Below are 12661 nucleotides of genomic sequence, written 5' to 3'. Positions count from 1 at the left end.
AGCCAGAGGCGACGGTGAACTTGACGTTAGTTCCTGGCCCCGGTAGAGAAGATCATCCTGATGAAATAAGCTGAGCGACAGTTTTACTGTGTTACTCAAAAGCTGTTTTTGTCGTCACTGTAGGTCTAATACATTCAGAGAGGGCACTGGAATGTTTTCTACAAAATGCTTGAATACACTGAATTCATATTCTAAGCCAAACCTAAGCTGTGGTAAAGGTCATTTCAGGAGGGGAAAGTTCATAAAAACAACTAAACTCTTATAGAAGTGATTAATGATTGTATAAAATGTGTTCAGAGGTTCAGAATGCTCCCGTATCCATGTTCACAGAGGTACAGGGGTGAGGGCAAATTACAACCATATAAAGGACATTCGTTATTTATTTAATTGCTATTTAATAAGCCCCTCCTGAATACAAGTCAAGGCTCTAGGCCATGTAAGGGAAACAGAAAAAGAGATCATCTTCAGCCAAAAAATGGGAAGGTTAGACTAGATGATGTCTAAAGTCCCTTTCGGTTCTAACATTTTAGGATTCCTTGATGAAGACATGGGGCCTACCTTCAGGGAACAAGTCTACCGCAATAGCAAAACTAAATTGAAGTTGCTCTGTATAGAACGCTTTTAAGTGGAGTGCTTAAAATCTATCATTTTTATTCATATGTATGTATTCCTACCTGCTAGGATTTTTATATGGTCTTTCACCTAGATTTTTACTGAGCCCTTCAAACACTGGGAGCCATTGCCTTGTTTTTTTTTTTTTTTTTTTTAATATCTAGTAGTAAAACTAAGTCACAGAGAAGACAATGGATTCTCCTGGAGTCAAATAATAAGGTTGTGGCAGATCATAGCCCCCTCTTAATTAATTATGTGTGGGGGTTCATTCTCAATGGCCCCCAGTCCTCCTCTACCCTCCACCCGCTAATAAAGAATGTAATTAAAATGGGCCATGCTCCTTTCCTTGTTGCCAAGGTCTCGCTATTAATGGCAGACCCTTTGCATGAATGCATTGAAGCCAATTTTGAGCGCAGGCTTTAAAAACCAGACAAATCTTGTTCGGATTCTGGCTCCACCGCTTATCAGTTATTAGTGATCTGGGAAAATTACTTAATCTTTTGAAGCCTCAATTTTCTCATAAGTTGAAATGTCAATTCTTCTCCAGTTTATTTGAGGATAAAAGCATCTAGCAGTGCACGGCACATAACAGCCATTCATCTCATGTTGAACCCACTCCCTACCCCTCTGTCTTCCATTCCTTTTATAGGGCCCACTATGGACAGAATGTCATAGGCCTGTAACGGTCCCATCATTTCACTGAAAAATCTGGCCCGTGGAAGGGCAAACTACCCAGAGATAGAGCCAAGAAACCCAGGATAGATGAGACAAAAGACAGGCACCGATCTGATGAAGTCTAAACATTGCCCTCATTTTCACCTTTGAATGGGCAAAATCCCGCCGAGGGGCTCTTCTGCTGCCCCTCAGTTTATTATAACCCCTCACTGTGCAGTCCTGGCACTTTATTTGACCCAGGCCTTGGAACAGCTGGGTCAAACGGTCAACTTTAAAAGGAGGAGAAGAGGGAAACAAGGTTGGGAGAGTAGAGACCCAAGAGTTCTACCCATTCTTCCAGGGGACGGGAGCCCTGAATGGATCTAAGCTTCTCTGAGTTGTCAGCTGGTGGACCCATCAGCCATTCTAAGTGAGAGACTAAAACTAAAGGAAGAAACAAGATGCTATTTCTCTCACCAGACTATTATCTTGAAATGAGGACAGAGAGATGCTGCTACAAGAAGCCAGAAGGACCCAGCTTGGGTGTTATTTGCAGGGTGACAAAATTCCCTAACAGACCAAGGGTAACAGCCAAACTGGCCTAAAATTCCTCCATTACTAGAGATTGACATTTAATGATAAGACGTGAACCCCAAGGAGTCCCCATTGCACACGCACGCAGCGGAACACACAACTTTGAGAGAGTGGACCCGGGATGCGGGAGTTCTGATTCCATAAGGAGCCCACTGGCAAAATATGCAGAAAGAGAATGAAAGCCTGCCAAAGACAGGTTAACACACTTCATGGTTTTGCCTGGAATCAGGGCTCTCAATGGAGGCAGCTGAGAGCACTCAGGACAGCTCAGAACTGTCACGTGGGGGCAGTTCTCATTTCATCTCACCTTACAGCCATCATGGTCAGAACTGCCCTACTCTTCAGTGCTTGTGTTTAGTGCTTGCTCTGAGCCCACCACTCGTTGTCACGTAATGTTTATCTCAAGCTTCACTAAGATCTGAGAGATTTAAGGTACACTTTTCTACCTGGAGCACTTGGTAAAAAGAACAGTTTCCCACTCAAGCTAATTCAAGGAAAGGGGTTTTTAATCTAGACACAGAAATCTGATAGGAATCCAAGGCGGGACTACCTGGTGCTGCTGGGCCCCATGAGAAGAGGAAAGGAGAAGCTGTTCACAACTCCGGCAGAGGTTGCTAACTGTCTCCCAGATCTCATTCTTCCCTTCTTCTTAGTAATAGAACTTTCTGTGTTTTATGTGGGCACATGGCTGCCAGTTGTGCACTACAGTTCGCAGCCTGCCTTGCAGCTGGGTATGACTCTGTGAGTAATGGGGTATAAACAGAAAGGAGATGTATAAATTTGGCATCTTCCTAAAGTCAAAGCCACGTGTCCTGGATTTCTCTTTGCAGTAAGACGGAAGGCAGATGCCATATTGACAGCATTAGTCTTGCACAGAAGGACAGCGCTGTAGAGGAGGCAGAGTAATGAGATGGAAGAAGTCTCCCTGGATTAACCCCATGCAGCAGAACCACCCTGCCGGCCTGGGCTGTTCATCACCTGGCTGATACGGAAGAAAGAAAGAACTGCTCTTTCCTCTGAGCCACTTTAGTTTTGGGTCTCTGTTACAGGGGCTCGGCTTCATCTTAACTGCTATGAGAATCAAGGGCTAGCCCACAGATGGAGCTTCCCTGGAGTCCATCCGCCCTGGTCCACTCTGCCACAGCTGGGTGGAAGGAGCACTGTGTTAATTGGCTCAGGCTGCTGTAACAAAATACCGGACTGTGGAGCTTAAACAACAGACATTTATTTTCTCACAGTCCACGATCAGGGGGCCAGCATGGTTGGGGAGCTGGTAAGGCTTGCAGAAGACAGTCTTGTTGGATCTTCACTGGGCTGAGAGAGAGAGAGCTCTGGTGTCTCCTTCTAAAAAGGGCACCAATCCCATCATGGGGGCTCCACCCTCGTGACCTCACCTAAACCTAATTACCTCCGAACGGCCCCACCTCCTAATACCATTACATTAGGGCTTCAACATATGAATTTTGGGGGGACCCAAACATTCAGTCCATAATAGGGACCGTGGTAGAAACAGAGTTGTTCAGGCACTCCTACCTGCAGCATGCACGCACACAGGTCATGCAGTGAGCCAGTTAGCTGAATAAGCATTTGAACTCACAATCCGTCACTCAGTCTAGGTTCCTGAAAGCCTCCTAGCAGGAGGATATTAATTCTGTAAGCATCATATTCTAAAATCTCAGATGGATCATGTTTTCTAGGTGCAAGTCATTGATTCTCAGGCACTGAGCGCTCAGGTCATTTCTAATCAGAGCACAGAAGAGTTTCATACATACCAGTGGTTCCAGTTTTCGAACTTTGGCGTGCATCAAAATCAACTGAAAGATGTGTCGAAACATTACTGGCCCCCACCCTCAGAGTTTCTGATTCAGTAGGTCTGGGGTGGGGCCTGAGAATTTCTATTTCTAATAAGCTCCCAGGTGATGCTGTTGCTGCTGGTCTGGAGATCACACTTTGAGATCTGTTGACATAGGCCATCTGCCTGCTGGTCCCACATGTTGTGGAGTAAACATACAGCTGTTGCCGGCACATACACAGTCTTAAAGTGAGATGTTAATAGAAACACTAAACACTAGACTATTTTAGTATATTCAAAATGCAAGGATACAGTTCTGGTCTGGGACTTGGTAAGTAAACAGATACATCATTTATTTAACAATTATTAGTAGGTGCTTATACTGTGTCAGGTACTGGGAGGCAGCAGGGATAAAGCAAACAAAAATACCAGCCCCCTGGGGCCAGCCCAGTGGTGTAGTGGTTAAGTTTGTGCACTCTGCTTCGGTGGTCAGGGTTGGCAGGTTCGAATCCTGGGCACAGACCTACACACCACTCATCAAGCCATGCTTTGGCAGTGTCCAACATACAAAATAAAGGAAGACTGGCATGAATGTTAGCTCAGCGACAATCTTCCTCAAGCAAAAAGAGGAAGATTTGCAATGGATGTTAGCTCAGGGCCAATCTTCCTCACCAAAAAACCAAAACAAAACCCAGTCCCTGCGGAGCTTAAATTCAAGTGGGAAAAGCTATCATTTATTGAATCTCTATGGTGTCCTAAGTCTCTTACACTAATTATTTCAAACTCCCACAAAGACAATAAGAGATAGGTATCATTATTCCAATTTTCAAGATGAGAAAGTTGAGTCTCATATAGTTAGTAACTCACAGCATCAGATGGCTATATTTCCAAAAGCCATGTACTTTCCATAATACCACAATGAAATATATTTGGCTAACACTACAAAGGGACTTTCAGCAGAAATACCCTACATTTTTTCAGCAAAGGATTTCTTTTTCAGTTCCATGGCCTGGAAAGATCCCTGAAAGATTTGGGACCTTTCAAGTGTAAGATCCCAAGGACTGGGAGGGGAGGATCATGGCCTGCAAGGAGGGGACAGTTGTCCTAACTCTTGACCACAACCCACTGTCTGGGTCATCTGACCAGGTAAGTTACTGCTGAGCCACAATAAACTTTTTTGGGTCCAGAAGAAATTTACTTAACACCAATATTGCATTAAAACTAGCAGGTCCCTGGTTAAAACTGGAGATCCTTCCTTCAATCACTTATTCACTAAATATTCCTGGAAACCTCAGTGTGCCAGGCGCGGTGCTAGGAACTGTGGAGAATTCGAGGTGAGACTTTGTGCCCGTTCTCAAGGAGCTTAGAACCTCAGTACAGCGACGTCTCCCCAGCTCACCTCCAGCTACCACGTTTGAGGTCCTCTTTGAGACGGTAATTTTTGTCTTATGTCTTGTGGTTTGAACTTTTTATTTTTATTCATAATCCCAATTCACACATCTGTTTGTTTTTTTAATGGAGCTATTAATATACAGGAGTTGGGTATTTGGTGAGACAACATAATAATTTTTATTTTTTTAAAGAGAAATGACAGTCATTGTCCAAGATCTTAGGGAAACATTAAAAAGAGGAGGTGGGTCCTGGGGCAACTGGAGAAAGCGAAAAACTCCTTGGAAGGTAAAGAATCTATGATCCTTGGAAAAGATAGGAGCCCTCCCTCAAGAAGGGAGAGAGCAGAAGGGAATCTTAGAAAGAGGAAATCTTTAGAGTGAAGTAAAAAGAGCAACTGGATGGGCAGAAAGAAAGACAGAAACGCTGGGTAGGACTCTTGCTTTAAACGGCTTTCCCTCCATCTGTTGAATCCCGTGTTTAGGCCTCACTGAGTGTGGCTGACCACGCGCATTGTCAAGTCCAGAGCACAGTATACTTCAATTTTTTTTTCAAGAAAACAATTAAAGTTTAAAACAATTAAAAGATTAAAGTTTATCAGCTCATAGGTTGGGATGTCTCTCATAGGTGAATATTTGTCTTATTAAGTTTGGAGGCTTGAAATCAGACCTAGGGTTCCATGGAGGACTCAGTTCGTGATTCAGAAGGCCCAGCAAGAATGCTATGTCGCCATTCCACCTGGGGCTGGGGCTGGGGGGAGAAGAGAGCAAGTTACTGGTAACAATCAAGTCTTTGTCTGCTTCTTAAAAGCCCTCTGTGCAAAGGCGCTACACACATTATTTTATTTCCACACAACCTTGACTGTCTTAGCTCAATGAACACTGTCTCCAAATTTTCCAGGGTGTTTTCAAATCTCAAAGAACAAAGTTGTCTTATAGGTTTCTTCTCCAAATTTAAGCATACTGAGATAGTCCTTGAGTACAACAGTCTTATCCCAGAGGCGCAGTCCTGTGCCCAGCATGGGGGTCTTAATAATACCAGGGCTGTGTCATCTTCCCAAACTTCTCCCACACCCTATAGTGGGGCTTCTCACACCTTATGGTGCTTAACAGTCACCTGGGAAGCTTGTTCACATGCAAATTCCTGGGCACTATCCAGATAGGGGTTCAGTAGGATGGGGATAAAGTCCAAGAATTTGTACTTTAAAGGGGTTAACCAGGTAAATTTGATGCAGAAGATTCATGGTCAACATATGGAGGGAATGTGTGCAATTGTAAGAGAGTTAGTGAGAAAATGTGCGGGGGAGAGGTGCACTTCAAGCACTCAGCTACATTTATTGAGCATATACTACATGCCCTTCCCTGTGCTAGGCACAGGAGATGCCATGATGGACAAAGCCTGTCCTCATGAAATTAAGGTCTCAGCAAATAACCACACACATGAATGTGGAACTACATCTGTGACAGATGGCACAAAGAAGAGTTAGACGGTGCCACGAAAACCTGTGGCTGAGACATTTTCCCTAGTCCCAGATGTCAGGGAAATCTTCCCCTGAAGGCTCAGTAGGTATTATCTAGCCAAGAGGGGAGAGATGAACATTCCAGACACAGAGGGAATAGCATGTGTGAAGGCCTGTGGCCAAAGGGAGCTTGGAGAGTCTGAGCAAATGCCAGAATTACCCAGTGGACTCAGTAATGTATAGCCCAGTGTTAGCCAACCCCAGTCAGACCTTCACACTCTAACACTCCATCCTTCTGGAAGGCTGATGAAATTGAAGAATTATTGATTTGCTAAAAGTAGCTCTTAATTTACAATTAAATGTGAGCTGCTCTAAGACCCACTGTGTTAGCAGGGCGGCTGGCGTGCCGGGTCTGGGTAAATCCCATACCCTGTGCCACGGCAACCTGCACTAAGATTAGACAACAGCTGTCTCAACCCCACAAACCCCCAGAGAGGCAGGCAGAGATTGAATCCACTGTTGCCACAGGAAGTAGAGAGGTGGTGGGCAGGCTATCAGCAGAAGCAGCCCTTGCCAACAGGGCGGAGTCACAGACTGTGCCCATGGCACCATCTGCATCCCTTTTCTGCACACCCTTTTGGAGATCTTTTCTGGCTCTGCTCCTCTGCTCCTTCCAGAGCCACCTCCTTTGACTCCAATGTCCTGGACTCTTCTAATGGTTTACTCTTTAATGAATGACTTGTCTCTCTTTCCACAAAAGAAAGAGATTTGATGTGCTCATTGGACAATCAAATGTTAGATAATGGTGTCCCTCCCAGGATTTGTGTTTTGGAAAAGGCCTGGACAATACTAACTCAAAAGAACAAATCAACATGTGTCAAATTTCCCTCCCTCGTTGTGGCATAGATAGGGACAGATGCTCTAATTTTCAACTGGGCAAATGGAGCTCAAAATAAAGACTGTATTTCTCAGCTTCCCTGACAGTCTCGTGTTGTCCTCAGGCCAAGTTCTGCCCAATGAGATGGGAGCAGACAGTTTCTAGGACAGATGTTTCTATAAAGGCAGTTGGCACTTCTGCCTTTCCTCTTCCTCTTAGTTCTTTCTTCCAGCCTGGCTGTGATGACTGCTGTCCTAGACACCTTCCTGGGCCATGAGACCAAGGGCCACACAGGAGGGATGGTAAAAGGTTGAGGTTGAAGGGGCCTGACTCCTCGAGGACGTAATGGAACAGAGCCATCACCCGGGCCTGGATCATCTTCCTCTAGACTTGTGAGAAGGAAGCAGATTCTATGTTGCGGAGGCCATTGTTATTTTGGGTTGCTGTTACTCACAGCCAAACTTAATTCTAACTGATAAAACCATCATGAAGATTTTTCTTTCTTTTCCTTTTTTCTTTCCTTTTTTCTTTCTTATTGGAGGATCATAGTGAAGTTTCTTCTTAGGGTTCCTCAAATTGGGCAACAATAATCTCCATCTTCACGTGTAGCTGCTTCTTCAGGTCAACCCAAGCTGCATCACGAGATGGGGAATGAACATGGACTGGGACATGAGGCGTCCGTCTGAAGCCAGCCCTGCCACTAGCACACCAACCATTTTCCCTCGCTGGGCTTCCACTTCTTCATCTGAAAAATAGCCTTGAAGTCCTCTTACAAATCTGATAATTTTTAAGACCTAGAACCCTCGGCTTTACCCAGCCCCTGTGCCCACTCTGCCAAAGGAAATTATTAGAATGAAGAGGGGGCCAGCCTGGTGGCACAGCAGTTAAGTGTGCACATTCCACTTCTTGGCAGCTTGGGGTTTACCGGTTCGGATCCCGGGTGCGGACATGGCACTGCTTGGCAAAAGCCATGCTGTGGTAGATGTCCCATGTATAAAGTAGAGGAAGATGGACACGGATGTTAGCTCAGGGCCAGTCTTCCTCAGCAAAAAGAGGAGGATTGGCAGTAGTTAGCTCAGGGCTAATCTTCCTCAAAAGAAAAAAAAGGATGAAGAGTTATCATCTTACCAACAGGTTGTGTTTTACAAGTCTATACATTACTTGCTTGGAACCAGTAAAGCATTTTTTCCAAAGGTCAATAATGTATATGAAGGTTAGGTTCCCAAGCAAATTCCAAAAAGATATTTAATCAACATGCAGTTAAACTATAGTGCTGGGAAGGTCACAGACCAAAATAACGTGTAAAATATTGGTGTGGGGGAAAGCGCTCAGTTTCAAATTGGAAAGGGGGCCAGAAACAGCTTCTCCTCCACCCTTGTTAGAGAAGGGGACACCTCCTCCCTCAGCCCTGGATTCTGGTGGTGGAAATAAGCACCTCCAAGTAACAGCACTTCCCTTTCACATCCAGGTCCATATGAAAGCTAAGACAATGAGAGTTTCGGGAGGCGTCCAACATGCTATGAGCCTCGTCTGGTTTTCTTCTGTCTAATCCTGACTTCATTTGAAAACTTGCTCTGTAGGTAAAATAAAGCCCATTTTCTGAGCGTGTCCAAATTCCCTTAAGCGAACATTCTGCAGAAGGCCTGGGAGAGGCAAAGGGAGGACAGATGCTTTCCTTTGAGGCCATGGTGCCGTACGGTTAAGCTTGCCCTGTCCTCTTGGCCACAGCGGCACAGAGTCTGGGCGTCACCCACGTCACCAAGGGAGCACAGCGGTGGAGAAGCAGTTAGGGGCAGACCTGATTCTATGCGCTGGAGGAGCTGAGTGTCTTTCCTTCCTCCCCCCACGAATGTGGGAGTGCTGAGAATGCAGTCCTGCTTTTCCGATGAACTCTGATCTGCGTCACTCCAGTCCTTCCTTTAGAAAGGGCAGGCTAGACTCTGTACCTTTCAGTTTTATCTTTCACTATTAAAACAAAATCTATATCCCAGTCAAAGGCGTTCCCTCAATCTACCCTGATTAAACATGGCCCTTTGCACAAGTGTCTCCTCCACCTGCCTCACTCCCTTTCAGGTTAACTCTTCCTTGTCCGGATCACCATCTTTGCGAAGACTCCCAACTCTTAGGAGGTGTTAGGTCCTGCTCCTGTGTGCTCTCCTAGCAAAGTGACCAGTACGCAGTAAGGTCCATCAATGTTCAGTGAATGAGAGAACCAGCGCTTCTTCCTCTGCTCCTTCTCTTGGTGCTATCAGAATCTTGTTCAGGGCCCACCTCCTCCATGGGTTCTCTCTCTTCTCTAAATTCCCATTGTACCGCTTGTCTGTGGTATCCATTGTGGAATATAATCACTTACCACCTTGCATTGTGGTTTGCTCATTCCTGGGTATCTTGCCTCATTGACTTGATTGTCTGCTGCTAACAGGTTCAGACAGTACCTTCTCTGTCTTGTGTGATTCCCTCAGTTTCCAAGGCAATTCTATATATATGGTAGGCAATTGATGAATGATTGATGGACAAGCACATGAATCCAAGATAGGCTTCTTTAAATTGTGACCCAAGGAAGACTTACATTATATTGGAGAGGTTTTGTTTTTTTTTTTTTTTGCTTAACTAGATTAACCTTGAGCTAACGTCTCTTGCCAATGTTCCTCTTTTTTTGGCTTGAGGATGATTAGCTCTGCACTAACATCCATGCTAATCTTCCCTCACTTTATATTTGGCTCACCACCATAGCATGGCTGACAAGTGGTGTAGGTCCACGCCTGGGATCCAAACCCACAAACCAAGGCCACCAAAGTGGAGTGCACCAAACTTAACCAGTACACCACAGGGCCGATCCCTGTCGGAGAGCTTTTAACATTAAAAACAAAGAGGCTTTCCATGACTGCACCCTTGGTGCCATGAGTGACACTTGAGGTCTCTGTGTCTACATCTTCCTTCTGAAGAGGCATGTAGGCCTAGGGGTCTGAGCCTGGGCTCTGGAGCCAGGCTGCCTGGGTCTGAACATGGCCTTCCTTCTTGTCAGCCGTTGGGATTTAATCTATGTGAGACTCAGTTGCTTCATTTGTAAAATGAAAGTAATAACAGGATTTGTTAGTCAGGATTCTCCAGAGAAACAGAACCAATGGGATATATATAGAGATGTATATAAGAGGAGATTTATTATAGGAATTGTCTCACACTGTTATGGAGGCTGAGAGGTCCCATGATCTGCCCTCTGCAGCTGCAGAACCGGGAAAGCCAGTGGTGTAATTCAGTCTGAGTCCACAGACCTGAGAATCAGGGGGCCGATGACATGAGTCCTGATCTGAGTCTGAAAGCCTGAGAACCAGGAGCACCAGCGTCAGAGGGCAGGAGAAGATGGTGCTCTCAGCTCAAGGAGGAGAGCGAGTTCACCTTCCTCTGCCTTCGTGTTCTCCTCAGGCCCTCAGTGTGTTGGATGACGCCCACCCACCTTGGTGAGGGCCAACCTCTTCCTCAGTCTCTGGATTCAAATGCTAATCTCTTCCAGAGACGCCCTCACAGACACACCCAGAACAATATTTTACCTGCTATCTGGGTAACCCTTAGCCCAGTTATAAATTAGCCATCACAAGGACCTACCTCGTTAAGTTGTTAAAAAGGTAATATGAAGCAGAAAACAGAAGAAAAGGTAATCCCTACTATATACTTGGCATAGTGTCTGACTTCATAGTGTTTGATAAATGTAGTTATTATTCACCAGTATCGCTTCCAGTACGATGACAGAAGGCTGAAAAGGGGCCAGAGCTCTTGGGGCACCCAGGGCTCAGTCAGTGGTCCTGGTCTCCTTGTCATTCCACTCACTTATGCGGCCAGTGTCCCTGCGGGTGTTGCTGTGAAGACAGGCACAGCAATGACTTTCAGAACCAGGATGCCGAGTGTCCTGGTGGGTAGTGTCATGCCACGTCTGGGACTGAAGATGCATGTCATAAACTTCAGCCAAGGGGGCCTGCCATCCAGAGGGAGTGTTAGGTGCAATGCCACGTAGATGGTAAGCATGCAAGACTCATTGTTATCGCTTATTAATGAAAAAACATGCTGCTAGCTAGCTGGGATACAGATACTACGAACAGCCAGTTTGCCTCAAGGATTTGCTCCTTGAGAGCACAAAATCCTCCTCACACCTTGGTATAGAGATGAGGATAGATCAAGTTGTAATCCAGTTCATGCAATTTTTTTTTTCATTTTTCTGCCTCCAAGCTCCTCCACAAAGTAAAATAAATGCAACACAGGTTTTTTTTTTTTTTTCCTTTCTTCTCTTTGGTTTGATCCCTACAAACTAATCATAGTAAAATGCAATATTTCTAGAATGATGTGGAAAGAGGAAAGAAGGAAACTTGACAGATCTGGGGGTGTATGAGGTTCTTTGTTCCATGTGTTTGTCTGCCTGCTTGTCTGAGTATGTGTGTCCGTCTTGTGCCAGCCAATAGCCAGGCAGCCATTTTGACTCCGCATCCCAGCCACATTGGAAGGAGGAACCTAGGCCAAGACGGTTAGTGCTGAGGTTTCCCAGCTACCTAGGACCTGGAAAAATGGCGTCTGTGCCAACCTGACTCCCTCCACCTGGATCAAGACTAAAAGCAAAGTAAGACTTTGCTAGTTAGCAATGGGAATTGCAGCTGCAAGGCCATGAGAAACTCAGGACCATAAAAGCCCTGGCTGGCTGACCTGCACGGAGGCCACAGCTGGGCACTGGGGGCAGCCAAGGACGTTGAGGGGTGGTGAGAAGGATGTGGCAGCATGCAGACTGCAACTGAGCCAGGGCAAAGGGCAAATGCCAGGTGAAGATCTCCAGACCCTGGCCCAGTGCCACCCCCAGCACAGTCCCTTCAAGGTCAGTGTTTGCAGCACTTCACCCTGGAGCCCAGGGACAGGTGTCCCCTGCCCACACAGCTTCATGTGTATCCACTCTCCGTGAGCTGGATCTCAGGGGGAGGGGATATCTCTGTTTTTTGAAAGTGCAAGAGCTTGTTCTAAAACATCCATCTGGCTTCAGTGTTAAAGAGGCCTTGGCTAAAAAATACCATGAAGGTATCATGTTGGGAGAACAGTAATTGATAAAAATGACAGCATCCAGGTCACACATAAAAATTGGCTCCACTGGACTCTGAACTTCTAGGAACCAGGGTTGCTTAGAAAAGGACATCAACAAATGGGAAAATGTGCAGAGGAAGCTAGCTGCTACGATGAGGGTCAGAAACCACCTCTTACAACAACTGAAGAAACTGGAAACTTTTTACTTTGAAAGGTAAAAATTAGGGAG

The sequence above is a fragment of the Equus asinus genome, chromosome 25 (assembly GCF_041296235.1).
Source record: "Equus asinus isolate D_3611 breed Donkey chromosome 25, EquAss-T2T_v2, whole genome shotgun sequence".
Lineage (NCBI taxonomy): Eukaryota > Metazoa > Chordata > Mammalia > Perissodactyla > Equidae > Equus > Equus asinus.
This window is presented reverse-complemented; position numbering follows the sequence as displayed.